Genomic DNA, 27,976 nt, shown 5'->3' on the forward strand with positions numbered 1-27,976 from the left:
CCCATTCCCAGTCACCACAGCTTTGGCCTCTAATCCCAGTACTACTCTCCTTGCCAGCCCAGTCCCAGTTCCCCACTCCATCTCCTCATCTGCTCTGCCTCTTCCCCCTGCCAATGCTGACTTCCAATCCTAGTCTTCCTCCCTGGGTGCCTCATTCAATCTCTGTCTCCCACTATCTGCTTCCTTGTCCTAGTCTCTTTGCCTAGCCCATCCCAATTCTCTCCCTGCACCTCAGCTCCTTGTCAGATCTGTTTCCCATCCACCCCCCACGGGCTCCTAGTCCTGGCTACCTCTTCCACCCAGTCCCAGTCTCCCACTTCTCCCCAGCTACTTGCCCAATTTCATTGTTTTCTTCAAAGCCAACTAGCTCAAAGTCCCCCTCCCGTATATCATTATTGGATCCTCAACTCCCTTCCCAACCAGCCCCAGCATTTCCTCCCTTCGCAACTCTATTAGCCTCCCCAGTATAAGCATCCTTTCTCCACTCCCCCAAATCTCACTCCCAGCATCCCCTCCTCTCCTGTAGGCGCCTCATCCCAGTCTCCTTGCCCAGCCAGTTGCATGGTTTCTTTCTCTCTCTTACTCATCCCTTCATGGGAGTCACCAGGCTCCAGAGCCCAGGCTGCCTCTTTTCCCTCCCTGCTGCTTCAGCTTTTGCCCCCTTTGCCTTTGAGTCCGATGCCTGGACCCAGCAGATGGGAACACTGAAAACACAGGAGAGAGAGGCTCCCTGCTCTCCATTCTGGTGACCAGACCCACCCCAGCCTGGAGCAGCCATTATAGTCCGAGTATGTGCCCGTCGCCCTATACTGGAGGTCAGTTGCTCTGTGGGGATGGAGTGTGTGCAGTCCAGTCACAAGCAGGAGCTGTGAGGGGTGCAGCACGCTCAGGGAGGACAGAAATTTCAGGGACGTTTAGCTGTTCAACTCTAGCAAGTCTTTACTGACCACATGGTAAGTGACATTTTTCAAACATTTTGTTTCAACAATTTCAAAATGAAACCTTTCAGCCTTCTGAAAGGAATGCTGTTACATCTCAAAATGGAGCTAAAGCTAAAGTAAAAGATGAAAAACACCCAAAACTCAGTGGCATAGCAACAGTGGGGAGACAGACCCCCGGACACCAGCCAGGAGGGTGGTGGGGGCAGAGGGCGGCCAGGCCCTCCACAATGCGCAGAGGGTGGGTGGAGCAGGAGGCTCTGAGAGGTGGGCACTGCGTGGCAGGTAAGTGCGGGGCAGCAGTGAGTACCAGAAAGTCCCCGGGGCGCAGGAGGAGTAATGTGGCATGCCCCTCTCCCCCTGTGGGTACAGACCCCGCCCCCTCCCCGGAGCAGCTGGGGGGCGGTGCCATCTGATGGGAACTGGGGACCCCTCCTGCCCTGCGCGGAGGGTGCCTGAGGCCTGGGGGTGCAAATATAAGCATTGGCCCCCTGGGTGCCAGAGACCCATGGTCTGCCACTGCCATAACTTTAATGAAAAACTCATTTCAGTTTGGATTTTTCTGTTCAGCCTCTGAACTAAAAAATCCACTGTTTGCGCAGCTCTACTATTAACGCAGGGCTTTTGTTGTTGTTGTTTGTCATTTATATTATGATAGTGCCCAAAGGCCTCAGTCAGTATATAGGGACCCATTGTGCTGGGTGCTACAAGGCAATCACCTCCTCATGCTATTTCCACCATCCCACCATGTGTAGGAGGGGTTGGACTTGTGGGAGGTAGAGAAATTGTAGGATAAAGAATAATTGGTGAGCTAGTCTCTCTGGGCTGCTACGATAGCCATGAAGACCTACAGGAATCTAGTCCAAAACACCCTGGCTACTGGGCTCTGGCTGGACAAACCAGGCTTGTTAGCCTGGTAATTGGGCAACTGGTGTAAGAGATGGTCACTCTGTAAACAAATCTGCAGCCAGCAAGTCCTCCAGTGATCTTGGCTTTATCCTGCCACTGGAAGTGGCCTTGCTGGCTGAAAGAGTGTGCAAGTTGGTGTGCAACTGCTTGTTTATTTTAAATGAATTCCCACACAGCCTTTGATGATGCAATAAGTGCTATGGTGATGGAGGAATGGCAGTTGAGTCAGTGAGGAGGGTTTTGTTAGCTGTTTTATTGTGAGACGGGTTTATAAGAGTGGGGAAGATAGTAAGAGTAAGGAAGTAGGAGGAATGAAGGAGAATAGGGATAGCTGGGGCCATTCACCTGACTAGCCATATTCAACAAACAGGATTTTGCAGGATTCACTACTGAGGTGGGTCTCGAGGAAGTATTGCCTGGAGGATAAGGCAGTAGCATTCTGGATTTTTTGGGGGGAGCTTTTCTCACTCAGCGTGGGAGAAAGTGTGGAGGTGCTGGAGGAAGGAGTTGACTGGCCAGCAATAAAGGCTGGGACTGGAGCTGTGGCAGAAAGAAGGCAGTAGTAGGTGACATGGCTATAAATTGCAGCAGCTAGGGTCTGGTATGGCAGGGCTAGATTAGATCTTCTAAGAAAAGGCAAGACATTTGTTTGATGCACAGGAGAAGCAGGAGCCAGTGAAAGGACAAAGAGAAGATGACATGGTGAAAGCAACAAGCCCAGGTAGATGTTAGGAGCAGCCTTTTGAATGGGCAGTACATTGAGATGATTAAAAAAAAACTGTTCTAAAGCTAATCCAAAATGTGTGATTTGGCAGGTCTAAAAAGTTTCTCTTCCAACTTCATCCTCTTTCCCTTACTGCCCTTACTTCCCACCAGCACATCATTTACCCTCCTGCCTTTGAATCTGTCACTTTTTATCTTCCTCCCAATAATTCTTAAACTCTTGTCTATATAGCACAGCTCATTTTAAAACATTTAGAATGCAACTTCTGTGAATTCCTTTTCTGAACAATAAATGGAGTCTTTTCCCTCAAAACACTGTGACCTCATGACCATTCATTGCCTCAAAGTGGTTTTCCACTGTTCCTGAATATTTTTTTAGATTGAAATTAGAACAGTTCATAGTTAATGGACTGAGCTCTTATGACTGAAAGCATTAATTCATCTGCAGAAATGATACAAGAGCACAAGTTTCCCACACACCACCTCAGCCTTGTTCTCGAGATAGCAGAGCAAAGTTCACTCTCTAGCAACGTTCTGTGCTGGGCATCTCTCCTGGCTAAGAAGCATTTAATAAAATATATGTTCTTTTAATCAGTGCATCATGGATGACTTTATTTTCTTGAGACAAAATTTTTGAATTGGTTTGAGGTCAGGAGATCAGGTGTCAAGTTCATTGTGCAACAAAACTGTCCGCGAAGTCAAGAGACAAGATTAATAGTTTCAATAGGATTTGTTACTTTAGAGATGCAGTTGGCCCAAGATAAGTAACTGGAAATAGAGCCATATTCAGCCTTGACCCAGATTCTGATCTGTTACATGGATGTAAATCATGTGACTCCTTTCAAGATTTAAAACAGTGTTAAATTGTTTGAAGGGAAGAATGAGGCCATTTGAGTCTGGCACAGTTCTTGCCATTTTCCTTTTACCTGTGCTTACATATTTTTTTTCTTTTTCCAGATGTTACCCTCATCCAAAGGGGCTACAGACACATAGCAGCATGAGGGCACTGCTCCACGTCATGCTCTGGGAAAAAGTTCCCTGTCTTAGTGCTTAGATTTCCATGAGTCTGAGCTGAATACCTGACACTAAGAAAAATATTTAAAGAGGAAAGTGGGGGCAGAGCTTGGGGGGGGGAATGTAATGTGCACAAAACCTCAGGCCTCCTTTTATCTCTTGTTTGAAATAATACCCTAAATGGATTGCACACACTATGCAAACAGATGTGAGTACTTTCTCCTGTACATTTATGTGCACTGATTTTAAAAATCCTTGATTTATATCCTAACCAACTTCCGTGGTTTAGGAAAACTTCTCAATATAAACATAAAGAAGAGCCAGCCTCGCCCCCTCCCGCCCCATGTATTTCTCCCTAAAACCTCATTTCCTTTTTCTTTATGCTGCATAAAATTAAGCACTAAATTAAGCAAAAATTCTTGATTGGACAAATCATACAGTTGTTGTCATGTAATAATTGTTGAAATGCTACTTTTCTAAGGAATTTGTAATCAAAGTCTTTAAAGTCACTATTCCTCAATAGAAACAAATATAACAAGCAGCAAAAAGTGTTGGCCTGGCTTGCTGCTTTTCAAGACCTGTGGCTGATATAAAGCCAATTGGCTGTGAGTTGTCAGTGATCCACCTGGGCTTGAGAGGAGCACCTGCCTCTTAATTCACATACAATGTGGGCCCAAGAAAAGCCAAGCCAGAAAGACTATTCTGCCTTATTTTCTAGCAATTGCTGTGATTACGTGTATCCCTTAATTTCAGGTCTTGAATTGTGCCGGCACTTTGGCAGCAGGGTCTGTGGGGGGAGTGTGGAATGACATTCCAGCATTTTTTGGAGGAGCCAGAGCACCGTTTCGGTACTTCTGGTACTTCTACATATACCAGAACTGTGTTCTATTACTTCTTTTTTTAAGACTTGAGCTCTACTTCATTTATATGCTGATAGAGGCCAAGCATCCAAATACACTCATGCCATCTCAGTGTGACTTGGCACTTCTTGTATAATCATTCCACCTTACAATGAGTTCAGATTCTGCTTTGACTCTGGAACTTAAGCAGTCTTGACACCTCTACTGATGAAGTCCTTGCTCTGCTGTCTACAAAGTAGCTGTGAAACCCACTAATAACATATATGTCTCACCACCATCACCCTAAGTGGCTCGTCTACATAAAAGATAACAGCCTGCTACCGCTATAAGTTACGCCATTAGCTCAAGTGGGTAAAGGTCTGTGCTATGATCTAAAGGTTCCAACCCTGATGATAAATGATGTGGCATGTCAGAATGGTTCTACATAATCCAATTTCTGGTTTTTTCCAGCTTCTTTTAAAAAGAAATAATAGGAAATTATATTAAAATAAATCTTAGAAGAAAGTTATGGTTGTAAAGTCAAGCACTCAAAAGTTAGGAAACACCGGAAATAAGGTGCCTATGAAAGCTTCATTTGGCCCCCTTGTGCATATGCATTATGACACAGTCTTTAATGACATGATACATTTTTTTCCATGTGATCCATGCATTGTGCTTCAGAGCTTCCATCTCCATGTGTATTGAAATCCCTCAAAATTTTCCTTCCTAGTATGGACCGTTCACTTAGGTCTATTGGAAACCCTGTGTGACAGACTGACAATATTCCATGACATCCTGGGCAAACTTCACTGAATTAATGAATTAAGTTCGGCATCTTTGGAGTTCATTGTATTGAAAATGCAAATGTTTATGTACTAGTGTGAGATTGTATGGCACTTATATAGTAGGAAAACAAGATTAATGTGATCTCTGGGAGGCATGAGGAATTTCACATATTGCAACAATATGTGTGAAATGGATTTTCTTAGGAAATATCTTGAGGTGAGAGGAATGCAAATCCTCCCCTCCCCCCAAGCCAACGTTTGAAACTACCCCATGGAAAGTGTTGCCTATACTAGTTCAAACTGGACTCTCCAGGGTCCAAGAGACAAAGAAAGGATTTTGGGATAAATAACCTGGGATTACACTAATTCAGGGCCTTCTTCCTGATCCAGGAAATGGAGAAGATCTCTGGTCCATAGAGGACTCCATTCCTTAGGCAGGGACTGGAAGGACTTGGCTTATTGAGGCCTCATAAAACTGGGTGCTTGTTCTGAGCTGAAGCTCTGATGAAGTTGTGATCAAAAAGGAACCCTTGGGGAGGAGGTGATCTTGGTAAGCTTGTTAGCATGCAAGTAGGTTCTTTTATTGTTTTAAATATGTTCTCACTGTAGTGCTTTTACCCTTAGAATAAAATAGGCTTGCTTAGAAAGAACTGTGTGGTAACTTATATCTCTAGCAATCACTCTGTTATCAGTCTATGAAGAGAAAGCGAGCAGATCAGTTTAGGCTGCCTGGGCAATACACAGTGAAGGCAGGGAACTGTGGAGTCTGGACATACCTTGGTCTGAGGGGAGGTAGACACGTGTCTCCACCCAAGAGAGGTAATAACTGGGGATCTGGAAGTCTGAGGGTGAGTGCCCTTGCTGGACCACTGTGGGGAAATACAAGTGCAGTTGTCCTGAACTGTGACATCCTATAGTTCCACAGAGTAATCAGTATGACCAAGCTGGTTGACAGCATGGATGTTCCATCGACGGACAATAGGAGCAGGTCCATCAAGCAGCAGCATGCTGTCCCCATCGTGTAATCAAATATTTCATTTACTTTCATGACAACTTGCTCCATCACACAAGCAGTCAGCCAAAAGCATTAAAACGAGTCTCTGTCCTTATTTTGAATGGCAAAGCCCCAAATGGCTTGCCAAATGTATGTTCCAAATTGTAGAGAAACCCACAAGTTTGCCATGCCAAATGGGTCAATGAAAGGCCATCCCTGTTCCATTTCAAGCTGATACCTGCAATTGTTCCTTGTAGATCGATTGTGCAAATGAGGATTACTCAGTGATCTTGAATCTAGTTCATATGATGATAAATCTGTATATATAAAGATTCTACGGTACCAGGAAAAGCTGAACTAAGCGAGCCTGCCGGAAAGAGCAGAATGTTCATGGGGAGTCATCCATGAATGAGCATATGTTTCCTGTCAATAAACAAACTCAGGCAAACCACTTTTCTTAATGTGCTCAGAATAATTGTTGCTTAACCTTCACAAAGGACAATGTTCCCCCCTGAACCGCAGTTAATTTTCTGCCTGAAAAGTAGTGACAGTGGAAGAACCTGGCACTTGTCGGAAGGTTGGCCGTGGTTCAGATAAGCATCCAAAAGTTCAACTGCTGATCTGACATTTATCAAAAACTCTGTGGCCTGGAAACGGCACAGGAAAAGTACAGGATAGGAAGATGTTTTTGTGCAAGCTGTTGTTAGCCCATTTCTCCCCGCTTCCCCATGTTAGTTATCAATCTGGGCTGATTGTGTAATGTGGGGCTTGGATTTCATGGGTACAGACCTAGGGCAACCTGACTTCGGCATTTGCAAGAAGAGGCTGTTAGCAGATTTAAGGAAAAGAGGGGACTAGCTGTTTTTCTTTTCTTGCTTTCTTTTTTTTTAAATCTGTCAGAAGAAGCAGGGCTCTGGGCTTTTAAATGCAGGGCCTCTTTCTCCCATGAGGTGAAAGTGGGGAAGCATCACAACTCCAAATGGATTCCTTCTGTTGTGCTATCAGGTAAATGGAACCAGTTTGTGTGTTTGGGGGAGGGGCGGAACTTGTTAACCTGCAGACATGTAGTTAGTTTCTTCATTGTTCAAGTAGTTTTGAGGTACTTCCATCATAATTGCTTGTCTGGGCAATACAGCTTACATGTCTGGAAGAGACTTCTGTTAAATATCATGATGGGGGGGAGGTGAAATCTTGTTGAAGCCAGAGAATGTAACAGCTGCCCTTCATTCAGAATTAATGTAAAAAGCAATTCAACCCCTTTATGGAATAGATAGCTGAAACCATAGGAGCCCCTTCCCAGTCTACAGGTCACATGCAAAGCAGGACAGATATGTGAGCCATGTGGGTGGAGGGGGTTAACTGGGAGCTGAATGCTAATGGAGGAAGGCTAGGTAAACCAGCAAGAAAACCCCAGGGACACCCAGCGAAGGGCTTGTAGTGTGACCTGGAGAAGAAAGCTGAGAGAGCATGCTTTTGGTTAAAGAACTAGTTAAAGGGAGCCTCGGAACTGTAACACTAAGGGGGGGGAGCATTAAATGCCTCATGACAAATCAAAAACTACATCTTGCTGATGGCAGGTGAATGAAAAATTGACTTAAGCAGCATTACACCGGGAATGAATGTGGCCCATTGATATGAAAACAAGACAGCATTGTGGCATCTGCTATTTCTCATAGCATATTGCTTCCCCGAGTGCAAGGCAGGAAATCCAAAATGGGAGGAGGTAAATCCCTATAGAACTGATTTAAAAAAAGAGGCAGAAAGAAAAGTTTCCTCTTGCTGTAGATTGTCCCATTTGCATTCTAGGGAAGAGATTTGTCATGAGAAATAAGATGAATATAAATGTTTGTTTTTTAAAATACAGTACACTCCTGTCCGGTTACTGAATGAGCACTGTTTTCAGCTACATAATCATAGCACTTATTGTTATGTCTCCTGTTGAATGTTTTTACTGTTCTTCATTGTTGAAAATACTGAGCACTGCTCCTCAAAATAAAAACATAAAAATAATAATTAGAAGTTACTTATTTTGGCTGCCTGACATAAGAGTTAAATTGCTTTAGGGCCCTTAAATTTGTTCATGGTTTTGTGGCTGCTGTTTCTTTGATTTCACGTCAATGTAAACCTGAGAATTATTTGAGGCACTTATCATTCCAGGTCTTGGGTGTTTGATCTTGGAAATTTGATAAATACTCAGGGATGCGATCGTGGGCTCAGATTAGCAGCAGGGACTAGATTCCCTTATCACACGTAGAGCAGTGCAAATCCATTGATTGATGGGAGACCAGAATCAGGCCACAGATGTTAAATAAGCTTCTACCATGTCTCAATTTCTGCACAAAAAGCACCAGGCTGCTACTGATCATGTGTGACACTCCCCGGGGTACCCAGGGTTGTGAGGCATCTCACCACTATTTGCCCTTCGCATGGAGGAGTCTTGTCTGTGCTTCTGTAGCTTAACTCCCTGAAACCACCAGCCTCTAGCAGCACAAGCTCTGCCTTCCAGATCTCCACAGGCCCTGCTCTCTCTCTATGTCAGTAGTGTCAGGCGCGCACCAACCCCCAGTCCATGGTGTGTTCCCTGCAGTGTCCGACCCCTTATCCACTGGACACACAGAGAATCACTAGGCGTACTATTCCATAGGAACAATATGCAAACTAGCTGTTAAGTTTCAACTCAGGAACAGCACTTGGCTTAACATCACTGCACTTTAGTTATATTTATAGTGAAACCAAGAATAAATTTACTGTCAAAGATTCAAGTGCTAATGAGTAAGAATATTGGGAACAAATGATTACATGCAACACAAAATCATAACACACTTGCTAAAGATTAAGCTTAACTAACATGTTAACCTCCTATCTAAAGAAAGTTATCTCACCCTGACTCCACTCCAGCATTTTCAACAAAGGTTGGCTGAGCCCCCACTTTCATGATGAATGTAAATGCACTGTCCATTGATTTCCCCGGTGTGAGATGCCAGGCCTTCTAGAAATATCTCCAAAGTTCATTTCTTTACTCCTACATAGGATAACCCCCTGTGGTTCAATTCTTCCTGTGTGCTCCTTTCCCAATGACCTCACATCTTTATTAACATTTGATTTGTATGTAAATAGGCAACCATTATGTTAGCTTACAATGCTTAATTTACATGCCAACAATAGATATGTTTCCTACTTCCTGTCTGGAGGAACCGTTCTAAAGCATGTCACCTTTTGATTAACTGCTTTTACCTTACATGCTTAAGAACACATTTTTTTGGTACAGATACATAACTCCTTACCCAGTACTTGTACATTTCGCAATGATACTGATGACCACTGTAACACTGACTTTCAGACCTCAGATGACATTCTCTGTACAGTTCTACAACTCCCCGTCAGTTGGCATTAAGAGGTACTTGGGTCACACCATGGTTGGTATCGATGGGTAATTACCGAAGACTGCAAAAGAAAAAAATGGAGAAAAGAAGATTAAATCTGTAAACAACTGAAATTAGAGTAGCAGCCTATGAAATGCCTCATGACAGAAAGATTGTAAAATATGAGGTCTGAGAAGGACACTTCTCTGGATTTACTGGCTTGCAGTTTTCTTAACCAGTTCCTGGGGGTTTTTCCAGCCTAAATATACCAGCAAAGGGCCTCTCTCCACTTCCATGTAGTCAGGCATATGGAAAAAAAGCTGTCAACATTTGTCGGCATTCTAAAAATCAGGAGACATCATTGTTTTTAAATAGGAGATTCTTTCAACCAGGGAAGCCTGATCTTTCCCTACAGCCATCCAATACCTGGCTATCTCCAGGCTCAAGTTTTATTCAAAAATCTATGCAAAATGCTGTATAGTTCTAAATACATAAAAATACTGTCTAGCCAATTAGAATGGAAAATTAGGAGAATCTGGAAGCACAGCCTCCAACCCTACTGAAGTTAATACTAAATACAGAAAAAGTGCTGAACCCAGCAGTGGGAGAAAACTGATGGAATAAAGACCATGGATTTGCAATTAAAAAGCAGCAAATCTCTATATGGCTGAAAGTGTAGTTATATCGTTGCCCCTTTTTGGCCCAAATAGTTTGCCAATATTTAGGGCCCTGCTGCGTTGTTTCCATTAAGAGGAGAAATTCATGATAGGAATCCGCTATCCTTTTTGGTACAAACCCGTTAATTTACATATACATTTATATTTACATATAAATAGTTCCCTTTCCCTGAACTCAGAAGTAACACTTAGGAGGCAGTTTCCTTGTCCACAAATCCAAGTCTGCCTTTCCCAGTAAGTATTGTGCCCAGAAGAAACTTTCTTTCATCTTCCTTCAAAGGACTGGTTCATCATTGTTTCTCTTCCCGTCTGCTAGCATTCTCCTTGCTTTCTGGTTGCTTTCTTTCGCCCTCTCACACGGACACACAGAGATGTAATCAATCAATGCTCCACAGCCCCTGTATTTGCAGTCAACGCCCAGGGAAACCTTTCAGCCCACATACCTTCACTTCTGCTCAGGCCTGACCATGCTGGCTATTGCCTTGAGGTGTTGGCGTCTATTGTTTCAGCTAACATGACACTAAAGGGCATTTAATTGCTCCTTCCATTGAGCATGAATTACAGGAGTTTAGTACATGTATCTGCTTTAAACATATCTGTGACTGATGGCAGCCATTAACATCTTCCAGCATAACACATACTTTAATAGTTGACTGAAGATAACATGACAGAAAAAAAAATGCCTTCTTCATTTAACTGATCTCATGCACAAATAGGCAGGTGAAGCAATATAATCCTTGAGATTAGAAAAGACACTCTGGAGATTCAGATGATTTGCCAAAATAGAAACATCAGAATTTGGAGTTAAAAAGTTTAGTTTCCTAGCACCTACAGGTTACCATATAGAAACATCAGCCAATAATTTATAATATAGAAAATATAGGGTTCAAGCTAAAGCACATGTACCATTTTCCCTTTCTTTGCATCAGTACATAAGAATCTTGGTTACTGCAACATGATTTGTGATTTGGACCATATGATGTCTGAGAACCAGGTGGAACATAGGTTGGGCATAAAGTGAGAAAAGAGAAATTGGAACAAAGAGAAATTGTTGATTTTGTTTTCTTTTTAATGGTCAAAGCAAAGAACCATCCACGTGAACATTGTCAGATCAGCTATCATCAGTAGAGCTGTGCAAGCTATTCACAGTGAACAATTCACTCAATGAATGTAGCCTTTTTAAATGTTTAACTATGTTTGCTCTTTACAAATGTGTTACTCATAATTATTTAGTGTATGGGTTATGGAACCATAGTTTGTCTTATTAAATGCTGATGACCTATTTGCTGTGACTGGGACTTCCAAGGATGCACTATCTGTCATTAGGGCTGTGATTTGTCATCTACATCACATGGTATCATTTCTGTTCCCTGATTACATGATTCCCAAGCTCACTTACAGCTTTCAAAGTGGTTGCTTTCTTAGTAAATATTTGTTCACACACGTATTTGCTTTCTGTTTCCATGAACATTATTACGAACGACGTCTGCAGAAAGTGAATACAACAGGTTGCATATTCTGGGACAGAGGCTATTTGGCTGGCTTTCTTTAATTGAGTATGCAGAATAGATTCTTTAGGTATTTACCCAGCCTTAATAACCTGTACTGACATCTCCAGCTTTGCTAAATGCCCACCCACATGTCTCAATGGGTGGGGGAACTCGGTTGGGCTGGTGACGAAATGGGACAATCCCAGCAGCATGGGAAGGAGACACTCACTGAGGGACACCAAGTAGCGCCTCTCTCCCCACCCCCCACCCCCACTCCCAGAGTCTCTGGTACCAATTGGCCAGCTAGGAGGAAGGGGGTGCTGATTGGCCAGCAGTCCCCAGCTCCCAGGATTTAACCTCGAGTGGGGGGCCATGTAAAGCCTCTTTTGGCTCCATTGCAGAAACCCCACCCTGAAATAGGAATGAGAACCTGGCCTGACAGATGCTGTGGGTCTAACCAATAGCCTGGTGGGGGAGTCAAGAAGGATTTTTTTTTCTCTCACAGAAAAATTGGCAGAGGACCAGGGAGTTTTTCACCTTCCTTGCAGCCCCTTCAAGCCAAAATGGGTTAAGGAGAAATGTGTTTGGTACCTAACTGAGGTACTTGAGTTGAGTTGTGAATTCATTGCAACTTGCGGTCAGTTTCCTGTGCAGTTAAAAGGATAAAATGAACAGTTCCCAAAGGTAAAAGACCTGGGATTTGGGTGATGGGCTTCTGGGACAGGGTGAGACCTTGTGGCCCTCGCAGGCCAAGGTCCCCACTCTGCAGTACTCTCTGTCCCCCTCATGGGGGGGGGGGGTGTGTGTGGAAAGGGTGCTAGGGCTCAGGAAGTCCTGACTCTTCGGGGTAGAGTAAGGATCGCCTACGCTGAGTTAAGGGTTATATGGTAAGGAGCCCTGTAACCCCTGAACTGGAACCATTTCAATGATCAGTATAAGAGAGTATGGGTGATGGGTGAGTAGCACCCCCTCCTCTGTGCTAAAGCTTAATAAAAGTTGCATTCGGCTGCTTAATTCCACGCATGCGACTGTTCTCATTTTGCTACTGCATACGCATCAGTTGAACCATGTAGTAACCTGGGATTTTTACAGCAGCAAACCTATGAAGGAGTTAGGTTTTCTGCATATTTAAGTGTCTCTGTTTTCCTTTGGCTCTTGGTATAATAAAAAGTGGTGTAACTATGTGCTCACATAGAGAGTCAAAAGCAAAGCAGTCATGCAGCTGTTAAAATTAGTGGCAGATCTCAAATTTTCTCAGGATTTCCACTGCATGCCAGGAAATCAGCTTTCATTGCTTCTCCCCATCATCGCCATCCAGACTTGTATTACATTAATGCCAGAAGCATGAAGTAATGTTTAACAGAAACTTGTTGCTTTTTAACTTTCAGAAATCTTGGCAGTGTACCTAGAAATAAAGGAGATGTGTGGGGGCTGGAACTTCCAGTTGGAGAAAAAGAGAGCTTTAAAACTGAAGCATTGGACATAAATGTACACTTTTCCTCCATAAATCTGTAAGTGCTAAAAGCAAGTTAGCAATTAAATAACTCAGAGGTAAAATTCTTATATGGACCCACTACTGACCTTTTCCCTTCCTATACTTCCTAATCATTTGGCTTATAATGGCAACTATTATTTTTAGTCTGGCTGTTTTCAATTGCTGCTGAATATACATATATATATATTTTTTTTTAGCATTGACAAGATCATTTATTTCTCATAATTTTTAAAGGATTTTTTCCCTGTCACTGCTTAGAATAAACCCCTGGGAGTTCGAAACAGATATGTTTTCTTTACCAGTTCTCTCCCCTGCTCTCTTTTCCCTCCCACATGCACACACACTTGATGCACTTCTCTGTTGTTGTAAGGTTTCTCATGAGTGTTGAGTTAATGTTTTGAGGAATAAAAACTAGTCAGGTTAGGAAAAACACACATGCAATTTGCAACCAGGTCTGAAGAGAAGCCATAGATGGCTTCCCTTTTCATATTTCAGTGTCCAGTCTATCTTAGCCTGTATATATTAAAAAAATCTTATAATTTGTTAAAGGTTGCCATTGTCTTAATTTCTTGTTATATTCTGGATTATTTTATTGCTTCCTTTAGTCCTCATTCTACATTAAGCAGTGGGAATTTCATTTACAGTGTGCAGGATCATGGTCCTTAGTATGAACTGGACCAGAAAGAATATACCGACTTCCTATATACATAATCTGCACAGCCTGCAGATAGACCTGAGAAGATCATTCACTGGAGTGTGCTGAGGTGTTGCCACTTAAAACCTCAAATATTGAACAAAGTGGAGAATAAGAAAACCTAGTCCCTGTAAGCCTGTGGAAGTGGGGAGGTAAGTAACACAGAGTCTTCACTAGTAACATGCTTACTTTCCTTGCAGTAAGCTCTGATTATCCTTTGATAACAGGCTTCCTGGGGCAGAGGCACTGCAGCCCTTGTCCTTGTGGGAGATGAGGATCGAGGGACATCCCTGGTGCTCTCCCAGACAGGGCTTTCCCTAATGAAGTGATACAGCAGTGCTAAAAGATGGCCCAGTTATCCAGTGTGCATGCCTAACAAGCTTATGAAGGTGTTTTATGTAATAGTGTTGTATGGGAAACTGCATTGTATATAAGATGGTTTTTGTGGGAACCACCACAGTGAAATGGCCACTATAAGCACCATTATACCTGGAATGGGTCTCAAGGTGCCACATGCTCAGAGCAGGAAGGACCCTGAACAGAGGAAGAGAAGAACAGGATCAAGCTTAGCCTGGCACTGGGTATCCCTGCTGACAGGTATGTTCAGGTAAGGAGCTTTATGTGCAGTGTCCTCACTTCACATGTCAAGAGGATGCCAGTTGCTGAAGCTGGCCCTTGTCCTTCAATTGGTTAGAGAGTGAACAGAGGCTAGAAGCTGGCTTCTCCAACCCTACACCCCTAACTAGTTAGAAAGCTGGCAGGAAATGCCCCTCCCTTCCCTCTTCCCCCATATGGCCTGGCAGAGCCCGCATATGTTTCAGGCTTTTGTTGAGGAGGTGAGCTGAGACCTGTGAGGAAGTGCAGAGGGGCCTCCAACTAACTCGACCACTGACATGCCTGAACACTGCCTCTTGGGACCTGTGGACCTATACATCATTGCACTCTAGTAGATGGATGGTCTAGAATGTTACCATGGGCCAGAAGTTGGCCTTGTATCCATCTATTGGAATTGGAGTTAGGAATGATAGAGTTAACCTTTCCGAGCCACTGTAATTAATATATTTGCACCATTTCCTTTTCTGCTGGTTCTAGTAAAGAAAATTCATGCTTCCTAGACATGTCAGTGTTGACCAAGGACCTGTTTGTAGAACCCAATGCCTGGAGTGCCTACAAATAGAGCATGCTATCAAATATTTAAGACCTTGTCTACACTACACAATTAAGTCAACCTATGTAAGGTCAATTTACAGCCACCACAGCAATTACTGCAGTTTTTCATGTCCACACTGCCCTCCTCCTGTCCTCACCAGGAGCGCTTGCACTGACTTGAGAGGGAGTGTGGGGGGCCACCTAGGAGATATTGTGTCTGCACGGAGATACTGCATCGCCCAAACTATATCGACCTAAGCCTTACGCCTCTTGTTGAGGTGGATTAACTAGGTTGGCATAGCAAGCAAATTACAGCAGTAGGAGGAGCACTGTAGAGCATATGTTTACACAGTTAGGTCAACATAAACTGTCTTACCTCGATTTATCTTTGTAGTGTAGACATGCCCCAAAAGATACTCATGTACAGCAAAACTTAATGACACCCTGCAATGAGGTTAGTTACAGTATCTTGATTAATTTAATCATCAACCCACTCCCATACATGGAAGCATCTGATTCTGGTGATGGTGGGAGGAAATTCTTAATCTGATTAAAAGACACTGATACCCATATCCAAGTTAATAGATCAGCTATCTAATGATGACTCACAAGGACTAGTTTCCGGCCTAAGTGTTAGCAGAAATTCCTTTGATCACTGAAAAGCACCATTTCATTGTAGTAAATAATTGAGTTATTTATCTTGCTGATGGAGACACTTTGATGTAACCACTTATTATTGACAGAAAGTGAATTAACTGATTAAACTAATCAAATCTCTATCAGGAGGATTCTGTAATAAAGCTAAACGCTATCAGATGAGCAGTTTGTAAAAGAAGAGTTGACACTATAATTTCTTGTAAAGCTGGACAAATTTTGATGGAAGTGAAACATAAGATTTCCCCTAACAGACCACACACTGGCCCTCAAGTTCAGAATTCTTCTCCAGAAGTGGCCAACACCTGATGATTCACAGGAATGCAAAACAAAACTGCCTCCCTGCCTTGTGGTAATGCACTTAGTTAATTGTGTAAAGCTGTGCATAAGAAGAGGGAGGGTGGAATTCTTTTCTTGACTCCTGCAGCATGATGTTTGATTACCCTTAACTTATTTCAGTAGGTTTCTTGTTGATATTTCCTGCAACAAATTGAGGAAGATTCAGCCCAAGTTACAGAGACATATCTATTTATTTGAACTTAAATTTTCATTGTTTTTCTTGTTGCTTAATAGAACTCTTTGTTGTACTCTGACATTAATTAATGGGTGTTTTTATTAAGCTCATCGTGACCAGAGTAACTTCAGTGCATTTGTCAGCAGAAAGGTCCTATTAAATCCAGTGGTATGCCAAACTTGAAGTACTAGAGAAGGAATGCTGACTTTTTCACAGCAGTCATAAAGAGCCATAAAATATTCTAACATGTTTCGGTAACTAAGAGTATGTAGCGAGCGTTTGTTCTCAAATTCAGCTCACCCCATGTGGTGCTAACTGAAGGACAAGTGGGCTGGTGACTGTCCTTGTGAGTTTGTCATTAGTGTGTAAGCAGGACTGACTGCATAGTAAGGAGGCACTGAGAATACGATACAAAGGTGACAGACTGAGGGTATTTGATTCTTCAAGAAAAGTAGATTCTTAAGGCTTGTCTACACATGGAATTATTCCCAGTTTAAAGATTCTTGATTATTCCACATGTGGACATTCTCATTCTGGTATACTGTGTATAAACTGAGAGTACTCAAGAAAGCTAGATGTTTCTGATTGACTGTACATGATACCCTATTTAGATCTACAATGTCAAGTAAATGCACTCGCTCTCCTTCTGTATATGTAAATTCCCTTTCATAACAGCAGTCACAGAGGATAATTTTTGCTTTGCTCCGTGTGTTGTCGAGGAGTGTGAGCAGGGGATTGGGAGCCAGGATGCTTGTATCCCCATTTCTGTCACTGCTTCAGCATGACCTTAAGCAAGTCACTCCATCAGTCTGTGCCTTGGAGATGGACTGTTACTCCTCAGTGAAAACATCCACATGGGAAATATCTGGGGATGGTGTTAATGCTCTTTCATTTATGTACAGTAACTTCAGAACTGTAGTTGATTCACCTTAATGTTCTCTAAGGTATGTCTGCACTGTAATCAGAGATGTGACTGTAGCTTGGTGGACAAACCTGCGCTACAGCTGGCTCAAATAACAGTAGCAGTGAAACCACAGCAGTGCTTACCTGCTAGAGTATACACCCAGGGTCCCAGACCAGCTTGCACAGCCCCTGCTGTCGCAACTTCACTGCTATTGTTACGTGAGCTAGCTAGATCAAAGCTACCTCAGGTATGTCTACACGTGCTGCAGTCACACCTCTGGCTGAAGTGTATACCCTTACATATCCGACTCAGGCTATGTCTATACTGCCTCGCAGTTCTAACTGCGGAAGCGTGATTAGCAGTGAGCACCAAAGTGCTGCGTTATAAATCTCCTGTGTGGATGCTGCAGGGGGGGAAATAAAAAGGTTCCTTGTTTGCATTCATGTAGTCCTGTTTGAGGAGGACAACAATAACATGGAGTGGGACATTTTGATTGGCGGCTGCAGCGTTCCGCTGGGGGAGTTACAATGAAGCACTGAAGTGTGCACTGATAATCACTCTTCTGTCGTCCAATGGCAGGGCAGTGTAAACAAGCCCTCCATGTCTTGCATAAATTGCAACAGAAGAATCATATTTTGCCTCATAGTTCACCTGAAGTATCCATTGTGTACTGTGGTGTTCATTGTTTCGAAAAGTAAGCTGTTGTGTAGCAGTAATCTGCATTGGTTAAGAGCGGCTGTGTTTCACTACAGAGGTGGTTGAAGTGATTCCTCTATCACCCTAACTTACAATAAAGGCATCAGCAAGCTTCCTTAATGCTTGTGAAGTCCTTCTGAAGAAATTTGGAAGAAAGGTGTTGCTGGAATGTTAGAAATGACTGAACAAAACGTCTTTTGTCAGTGTTCACCATGAACTCACTGCACTTTCTGCGAATATTGCAGCCCTTTGAGTTTTACTTGCATGAATTCTAATGAAAAGTAAACTTTTACTGGGCACACTTGCATACTCCAGGAGAGTGAATTTTAAATGTGTGTGCACGCAGGTTCTCACAGTGGGAGTGGTACACAGTAATGAGTGGGATATTAATAGTGTTGACACAGCACTGGAAACAGCTTTCCAAAGCACAACTGAAACAAAAGCAGATAAGAGTTTGACTCAGAGCTGAAGCGACTTGTGGGTCCATTTACAATTTTAAATGTATAGTTATGATTCAAGTTTCCCTCCCCTCATCAGAACAGTAGTGCTTTTTGGTTCACTTCAAACTAGGTTAAATATTTGCAGCTGTTACTTTTACAATTTCACACATGTCAATTTATTCATTATTAATTACCAAAAAAAAGTCCAAATGAATATTGATGTTAAAAAATACCCATGGATCTCAAAACCTGTCTGTCCACTTTGATGGCCCTTACCACTATAGTATCTGAGCATCAGCCATTCCTTTAAAAAAAGGACAATTCTGCCACCAAGAAACAGACATACAGTGCTCTTTTTAAAAATTGAATCGATTTGTGAGAATGAAGGAAAGTCCGTAGGCCCACGAGCCTCTGAAGGTGACAAGGTTAACAGACATTCTTTTTGATTTCAGCAACCAGCATGCCCTCACCTTGTTCATATTATATGCATGTCAGGCTCTATCAGGCCACCTCAGTCCCCTGCTGGAGGCGTTGGCACTTGGATGCTCCTTGCTTAAGGAAAACCCACTCAGGCTGGGATACTACCAAAATTTACTCTCCCAGGGGCCTGGAAGGGATAGGAGGTGACCAATAGGGAGCCAACAGGCCACTTAAGAAGCCTTGCCTGCTTCTTCAGAGAGTAGAGCTGCGTGAGGAGTTGTGCCTCTGTGCTAACCCAGAGCCGTAGGGCCAGGTTGGTGTCCTGGGTTTAAAGCATTGCTGTGACCAAGCAGGTGCTTTTTATGTTTGTTGGTTCATTCATTCAAAGATATGGATGGCCAGATTCTGAGTCGGTTAATTTTTAAGCATTTAAACACTGTACACTGAGTTCACAGCATAGGTAGTGCCATACCCTGACACAAGGAGCCCAGGCACTGCTGACAGCATGTTTTTATTATTTTAATTGCTTGTGCTACTTTCTTGTTTGAGACATGAGCAAAAACAGTGGGCCAAGTTCAACACCAATTGAAGAAAAAAATCACCAGGCATTCACGGGAATCTCCGAGAGGAACAGCAGATTTGGGCTCTGGCTTGTTAGAATCACTCATCTCAAAAAGCTTACTTTTTCTATAAACTACAGTGACTTTCGGCACGGCCCTGGGCCACATTTTAGTGCTCCTTGCATTGTGCCTTTGGCATGCTTATTGTATACAGTCTAGACTCTAGAAATTGAGTGGTTTTAAAAGTTTATATTTTGCTATAGTAATGGTCTTAACCAAATAAAATATACTTTGTACATTGCAAGGCATGAGCCAGATCATAACTAACAATTTTAGTAATAGTTAGCACTTTTATGTAGTGTTTTACATTTGCAAAACACAATAGGAAAGTTTACTAATCCTCATGGGATCCCTGTGTGGTATGTTACTATCCCCTCTCTAATCATTGGGAAACAAACAGCAAAAGGTTGAGTGACAAGGCCCGCACAGCAAGGACCAAGATCCAAATTCAGGAGTTTCTGGCTGACTGCCTAGCCCACCCGACCTCTCTGTCACTGAATTTTTACAAGTTGACAATGTTTCAACTGAGTTTTCTTTGGTGATGGCCGGAATCCAGTGACTTGCCTTCCTTTGTGTGTTTGTTACTTTAGTAGAGATCTGAACTTGGGCCCCCAGCTTGTGTTTCACCAGTTAGCAGCTCAAACAACTGAGTTTCCTTCCACCTAGTATCCTAGCTGGCCAAACCTAGCAGCAGCACCTTACAGATGGGCTTTTTGAGACATAGGGAAAGCTGTTTTCTGAAGCCCCAGTACATGCAAAACAGACTGATTCAACAGTGTCCTCAAGTTACTGTGGAAGAAGGGCAGATAAACATGAGCCAGGTTCCTTGTGCAATCCAGTCTGCAGCGTGCACACATCCTTTTTCCTGTAGATCTGACTGCATTCCAAACTCAAGAGAAAATTTGTTATGCGTTTTCATAGAAATCAGCTCTGTTTTGTTAATGGCACAGATAGGAAATTGACTCATTCTTATTATTTATGATTTCATAAGCACCTCAAGCGGCTCACTGCTGAATACCACTGGAAGTTTGATTAAGCATTTCTCATGGTTAAATTGCACAACCGCAAATTCCCCCCTGGCCACTACTCATAGGCAATGAATGGCATCATCAAACTTTTTTTTTTTTTTGGGGGGGGGGAGGGGGGGGAGGGGTGTGGAGGAGAAAAGGAAGTGTAAGGATTTATGCTACGTTCCCTATAGCAGTGGCTCGCAACCTTTCCAGACTACTATACCCCTTTCAGGAGTCTGATTTGTCTTGTGTACCTCCAAGTTTCACCTCATTTAAAAACTACTTGTTTACAAAATCACACCTAACACAAAAGTGTCACAATGCACGATTGCTGAAAAATTGCTTACTTTCTCATTTTTAACATATAATAATAAAATCAATTGGAATAATAGTATACTTACATTTCAGTCTATAGTATATAGAGCAGTATAAAGAATTGTCTGTATGGACTGTTAGTTTGTACTGACTTTGCTAGTGCTGTCTATGTAGCCTGTTGTAAAAAAAAGCAAATAACTAGATGAGCCGAGGTACCCCTTGGAAGATCTGTGTGTGCCCCCAGAGGTAGGTGTATCCCTGGCTGAGAACCCCTGTCCTATAGTGTCACAGGGCGCCAGTAAAGCAGCAATGTAGGGAAACAAAGAGGTGCATCATTGACCAAATTCCAATCTGCCTCTTGGCTCACAAGACTGAACTGTCCTGAAATTGTTAAGTGCGAGAGAAAGCCGCGTTTCTTGGTGTACCCAGGGGGCTGCATACTGTAACTTCATTATTTCAGCAGCAGAATATCCCCCTCCCCCCTTTGTTTGCCTCTTTTCCGTGCTGCTTCGCTTCCTTTTCTTATTGTCTCATTCTTTCACGTTTCCTTTTCTCCTTCCCTTCTTTCCCCTCTCGTCTTTCTCTCTCCCCCCTTGCCTTTCTATTTCTTTCCCCTACTTTCCCCTACTTCCTCGATTTTCCTCCAATACCTCCGATCCCTTGTTTCTCCTTTTCCTCCTCCTCTTCCCACTATCTGCAGAAGGCTTCGGGGGGGGGGGGGGGAGCCCTGGCTGGGCACAGAGGGGGAGCCAAATCACCCCCCCCCCCCGGCGCGGGGAGTGGGGTGAGAGGGAGGAGCTGGGAGGTAGAAGGCGCAGCCCCGGATTCCGGGGCCGGCTAGGCTGGGCCTCGCCTCGCCGCTGTATTGCTGGGGGCCGGAGGCCCGGGGCGGGCGCTGTGCGGGGCGGGTCGCTTTCGGCCGGCTGCTGGCGGAGAGGGATGCACAGCGGGCAGCGGCTGCCGGAGGAGGAGGAGGTGAGCGCACGTTCAAACGGGGGGGCGCTGCTTGTGCGTCTGGGGGGCGGATGGGGGCTGTGTGTGTGTGTGTGTGAGCTGGGGAGTAAAAAGGGGGGGGGGGCTGAGGGTATGGGGGGTCCTTGAATTTGGGACAGGGATTTCCCTGCACCCCCTTGTTGTCAGTTTAGTCATTTTCCAACCCCCCCCCCCTAATTTCACTTCCCGGGGAAAACTCTGCTTTGGGAAGCGGAGCAGGGGCTGCTTGTGGGAGGAGAACGGGGCTATTCCGATTGGTTTTAAACATCCTGTGTGAACGGGGCTTCAGCCTAAACCAAGTGAGGAGACTCAGCCTGCAAGTGCCCCCTTAACGGGTTTTTTTTTGGGGGGGGTGGAGAAGAGATTTCCTTTTGGGGGGAAAACTGAAGACAACCTACTTACAACTTCAGCTCTTTCCAAGCGCCCATCTGCCCTCCTGCCGTTGGGTTGGAGTAGTTTGTCTAGCCTTTGTCTCCTTTTGGTGTCTCCTCCCCACTTTTGCCTCTCCCCGTTTGCGGTGCGTTTGATTTAAAAGTCCCATGCAGCTCCCAGGGCCCCTGTTAGATTGTGGGCAATGCCTCAGTTATGAACATGGACCAGGGTTCATTTTCTGTTTGTGCTCTGAGCGCTGGGGACTGAGCTGAGCTGCTGTATAGTTTTCCTCCACCACCAAGGATCTTGCTCTGGTTGGACAGATGGTCCCTGTTGTTTATGGGATTGTGCCTTAGGTTCTGGTTTTATAAATGTTTACGAAAATACTATAAATAAAAAGTAACTGCCTTTCCTCCTTATTGGCTCTTTAAACTTAAGTACTTTTTCCTCTCGTTTGTGTGTTTTTCCTGTTCTGCTAGATAACACAAATTGCTGTGACTTTCCTTTTACTGAACAAAGCTTTTCTTCTTTCACATTTCATCTTAGCCTGCGGTAAAGCCAGACTGTTGCATTTGTGCTATCAGCAACTGGCTGGGATGCTATAAACCCAGGCTGGAGACTTAGCTGCAGAAAAGCAAAGCTGGGATGTGAAGGAAGGAAATAGACTCTTACTCAGTCATTGATATCTTACCTATTAGCAGGGAGGGCACAGAGCAAGACTAAGTCAATGACTTTGTTTTTTTACTGTTGGTTTTTTCAAGTTTCCTCCAGTGTGTTAGTAACCCTTTACAGACATCCTGCTATTTATGGTTCCAATTGGTGAGCATTTCTACTTAGGCACAGCTATAGTTAAAGAATGTGAATCCAGCATGAAATCCGATTGTCTTGAATTAAGCATGACTTTAAAACTGGATTTACACTGTCACATTTAGGACTCCCAGTTCAGTTTGTTGTATCTCTGCCAGTGGTGATGGTGAAGGCTGTGGTGGGTTCTAAACTGTTCCCATGGAGATGCAGCCTCAGAGATTGTTTGTAGACCAGCCTCCTCCCACAAAACTACCCACAAGACTACTCCTCCCACAAGACTACTAGTAGCACAGGATGCTACTCCAAATGCTCTGACAAATTTCTTCATGGCTGGAGCTGTGGAGGGTCAGGGGTATGGACTGCACTTACACTTTTTGACTTGGCAATGGTTGCTAAGCAGAACCCCTTACATAGATTTATTACTGCGCCTCGGGGGTATCTGTGTAATGTTGCCATTCAGAACGTGGGTGAACATGTAACGATCTGCTTATGACACACACGTGCTCTGTTTCAGGGGGAGAGAGGTAAGAGGCGGGCAGTTTTACCTGTTTCCAGACTTGGCCCTTACTTTCTTCTCTGTCTAGGTCCTCATCTCTGCCACATAGGCATGGCACTGATTTGGGAGGGGGGGGGTGAGGAATGGCAAGGAGAAATGCTCAGTGTCCAGTTTGATGCTGACTGACTGGCTGCCCTTTATGAAGTTCAGTGTATATCTGTATACTGCACATTTGTTTTTAGCTTTGTATGTTTCTGTTTTGCCAGCCACATGAAAGAAATAGAAGGCGGCTGTCCTACTGGTATTCAAAGCTACTTGGAGGATTGAAACATTATGTACTGAGGACTTCAGTGAAAGCTTTCAGGGCTGTTTGCTTAGTAAATGTGCCTTTAGGCAACTTCACACTTGATACAAAGCTACCTACGTGATAGTGTTTTGCTCTACTGTGTAAATGCATCTTGAAATTATATAAGACCCTTATGAGGAGTAGGTGAGGGATATATGTGCAAGAGATAGTTACCGCAGTTTAAACCAATATTAGCTTAAAAACTCAATTATTTAGAACATAAGAACAGACATACTGGGTCAGACTAGTGGTCCATCTAGCCCACTATCCTGTCTTCCGACAGTGGCCAATTCCCGGTGCTTCAGAGGGAATGAACAGAACAGGTAATCATCAAGTGATCCATTCTGTCATCCATTCCCATCTTCTGGCAAACAGCAATCCCTGTTTAAAGTGGTGTATGGGGAGAAAGGGGGGACCTCCAGGTGATGTAATGCATTTGTGCACCTTTTAATTTTGAAGGCTGGAGTAAAAATGTTGACATGTCACAAATGAATATGGACTTTAAGGTCTTACTCTAGTTTTTCCTTCTTCTTGCTCTTATGACCACTGATCGTGGTCCAATTTCTCACAATTGGTACTTCTTAAAGGACAACCACGCCTAAAACAGGTGTTCATTAAAGGGCATTGGCAGAACTGTGTGGAATGGCAGACAAGGAAGATGGATTTTAGATGCTAGCTTATGGATACATTGAAAGAGAGAGGAGGCCAAAAAGAAGGAGGTAACTAAAGCAAGTGTTCTAGCTGGGGGAGAGGGGCAGAGAAGAAGTGATGGATATTTTTCAAAATGTTATGGTGAAAGAAGTAACAGGGACTGGTGACCATCTTGCTGTGTAGGAACAGGCGGAGGGGTTGAACATAAGGTTGAAAATAAGGTTACAAAGTTGAGTGACTGAATGTGCTGGCCTTGTCAATAACTCTGAAAGAGGAGGCAGGGAAGGCATTGTTGCAGTCAGCAGCAGTGGAAGAACAGATGCATGCCTAAAAGGAAAGATTCGCTCAGTTTTTGCCCTGTTGAGTTGGTGGGACATCCAAGGTACACATCAGAAAGGCAAGTGTGATAATGGCTAGAGAGGCGATTTGTCCTCGTAGATAGTCTAGTGGACTAAGAGTCAGGAGCCCAAGTTTCTATTCCCAGTTCTGTCAGTAGCGTGTTGTGTGACGTTGGGCAAATCACTTCACTGCTGGTTCTCCTCCCACTATTTGTCTGTCTTTTCTATTTAGATTGCAAGTTCTTTGGAGGCGGGGGCTGTCTCACACTGTGTTTGTAGAATGCACAATGGTACCCATCTCTTGGTTGGTATCTCTAGGTGTTACTGTAATACAAGTACAAATTATGATAACAGGTGGTGAGGTGAATTACAGCTGAAACCATGAGTTGAAGTTGCCCAATGATAGAGGGGGAAATGAAAGACAGGAGGTGGAGGAAATGCTGTGGAAAGAAGGGACCACAGAAACTAAGTAAGAAAAGCAAATCAAGGGCAGTGGAGTGATGGATTGTGGGAAAGGTGTCAGAAGAATAGAGGAGGATGAAAATGAAGGCTTTAGACTTGCCTATAAAGAAATGCCCAAGGAGCTCTATGGGGAGTTCCTTGTTGTAACAGAGAGAAGGCAAAATCCAAGCAGCAAGGGATCCATGCAGTCACTTAAGGAAAGGTGAGGAGAAATTATGGCAGTGGTTAGAGAGGGGTATTACTAAGGAGCTTAGAGGTAAAATAGAGTAAAGAGAGACAACAGTACCTGGGAAGGTCAAGGTGTTTTGTTGTTTAAGGACAAGAGAATACAAGATATTGCTTGACTACTGAAGGGAAGGAGCAAAGTCCACCATGAGGTGTTGGGGTATTGGGTGGGAGGGAAGCATATGATGGATCAGATGTAGATAGGGAGTCCACCCTGAAATCAGAGACTGGGCTAATGATGCAAAGAAAGTATGCTGGGGAATACAAGTCACTTCTCACATCATGTCTATCTTCTCCACTTGAGGATCCTGAGGAGAGAGGTGGGGAACATGTGCTGTTGGTGGTGATGGTGTAAGACTCGGTATTGTGTTTAATGCCAGTACAATATACATATTTGTTCCATTTTAATTTGTCAGGACAAGCAGTTACTTCTGTTGTACACTGGCGGTACTTACAGGACACCTGTCTGCAAACCAACTCTGATGCCCTTAGTCTTAAATAAAGAGCTTTAAATTGATACCCTGTGCAGTGGGATTCAGACCAGGCACTGCTTGAGAGCCCTGCTCATGAGTTCTGATCTGGATAGATGTGCCTACACAATGTCCCCTCAAAATGAAGGGTGTCATTCTCTCTGAAACCACACCGTCTTCTGCCCACATGGACCGCAATGCAGGATTGGAGTCTTAAAACATAACCTTGATCAAGCTGAACTCCTCCTTGCCTGCCCAAACATCCTTTCTGGGTGGAATGAGATTTGGATTGAACTGTTTCCTTACCTGCCATAAATATTTCAAATGGTGTAGTTTCTGGCATGATAGTCATCTGCCTTGGACAAGTTAACAGAACAACCTCCTGAGCCCTTCTTTGTAAAATGTAGCTGTCTTCATTAAGATTGACCTGTATCAAGGTTAAGGAGCACAATAGCACTGTGCATCTTGTCAATTTCAAGCCATTTAAACTGTAACTGAAGTAATCTGGCTTGTAAAGCTTTTTTGATGAGAAGCATTAAATGTGGGACTGTGTAAGCTGCTCTAAAAATGCTGGAAAATGGATAAGGAATAAAGAGCTAGAGAGGACACGCAGAGTTAGGGGACAAGAGTAATAAAAAAAAAAAGACAAAATGAGGAGAAATGGGTAAAGGAAATTAAGGAGATAGAAATTGTCTTAGAATAAGTGGTGGTAAAGGAAACTGATCAGTGAAAAGAAAATGACAGACGCAAAGTGGCAATAAAAGACATAGGATCAAAGAAAACTAGATCAAGGATAAAGAGTGCATAAGAGACCCTGAGAAAAGGAACAATGTAATAGATGTGAAAAAATGTCAAGAACATCTGAGGATAAAAAAACCGCCCAATGTTTGAGCAGAAAACCCTTGGAGCTATTGTGATTAGATTGTACATTCTGGGTTTTATTCAACGTTTTTGTATGGCAAACTCTTGTTAAACCTGGTAGCTGCATGTATATAACTCCAAAGGAAGAATATAAGTGCCTTTACTGGGATCAGTTATGATAAGATGTAAAAGGATAAACTTAAAAAAAAATTTTTTTTTAACTTTTTAAACTTAATTCATAAAATTGGATACACTATTTATTTTGTTTCCCAAAAGTCCTCCCCTATCCCTCCTCCCCTCCCTCCCCCCCCAGTAGTTTACCTTAAAAGTGTTGGGATATCAGTCTCATGTTGGCTTTCCTGTCTTTTTCTAGTATATCCTCCAGAGAAGTTGGGAACCAGAATCAAACAGGTTTAGTCTATTTTTGTTCTTTCACAACCATCAGGACTAGAGATGTAAATTTTCTTTTTTGTGGGAACTTGGCAGAAATGGATTTAGGCCTACAGCCAACACTTCCACTTGCCACTGGTAAATGTATTTTTGAAGTCTTGATTTACAAGATTTTCCAGCATACCCAAAGTTTTACAGGAAAATATGTAATGGAACAGTGTCAGAGGAATACAGTGGTAGCACATTATTGTTGGGGTGGGTTGTGCAAGTCATAGTGATAATTGTGGACTCTTAGTTTCAGCTACCTGATGGGGAACTAGCCCTTCAAAAATGGAGAGGATGATACTTACCATGGGGCGGAGGGACTTGCCCTTCTTTTTCACCCCCATATTGTTCCACAAGAAGTTGGATTTGATTGTGTTTAAAAAAAAAAAAAAGTATTACTTTTGTTATTGGTGGTTTTGTGCTTGTGCAAAATGAATTAACTGTATCCAGCTGGAGATGTAATGTCTCCATATGGCCTCAATCACGTAAAGTAGCACAGAGGAAACAATAGTTTATATGACTTCAAATTAAGGAGGAAATTAAATCTGTTATTGAATAATACAATGTGTATGGAAACGTTCTAATCTATTGCCTTCGTATTCAAGATGTGAGGAGTCTTTAAGAGGGTTGACATTGGGAACCATTGGAATATATTGGTTAGAAGATGCTTAAATTCTAACTCTATCCCATGAATGCCACTAATTAGTTAGTAAATCTTCAGCTTTTTGCCACAAACAATTTTCAGTTGGACACTTTCAGCGGACAAAGATTTCTGTTATGTCAACTTTTAAACATCCCATTTTATAATCACTGAACCATAATATCCACAGGAAATTCACATTCTCCTTTTCCAAAATATATTTAAAATCATCATCTTT

The 27,976-nt window shown here is 43.1% G+C and overlaps 1 protein-coding gene across 7 annotated transcripts in view; it reads left to right on the forward strand.

The window, feature by feature from the left end:
• Nucleotides 1-6,887: 6,887 nt before the first annotated feature.
• PHLDB2 (pleckstrin homology like domain family B member 2) overlaps nucleotides 6,888-27,976 on the forward strand; it is a 101,355-nt gene continuing 80,266 nt past the window's right edge. For 2 of the 7 annotated variants that reach the window (XM_067546226.1, XM_067546228.1), the window contains exons 1-3: nucleotides 6,889-7,207; nucleotides 13,120-13,242; nucleotides 13,871-14,072. The gene's annotated coding sequence lies outside the window, so the exon portion shown is untranslated. Of the gene's footprint in view, nucleotides 7,208-13,119; nucleotides 13,243-13,870; nucleotides 14,073-24,339; nucleotides 24,376-27,976 lie in introns of those variants that run through there. The other 5 variants (XM_067546222.1, XM_067546224.1, XM_067546225.1 and 2 more) reach the window with 4 other exon arrangements.

The sequence above is a fragment of the Emydura macquarii genome, unplaced genomic scaffold, assembly GCF_026122565.2.
Source record: "Emydura macquarii macquarii isolate MOO-44397 ecotype Brisbane River unplaced genomic scaffold, CSIRO-AGI_Emac_v2 contig_1119, whole genome shotgun sequence".
Lineage (NCBI taxonomy): Eukaryota > Metazoa > Chordata > Testudines > Chelidae > Emydura > Emydura macquarii.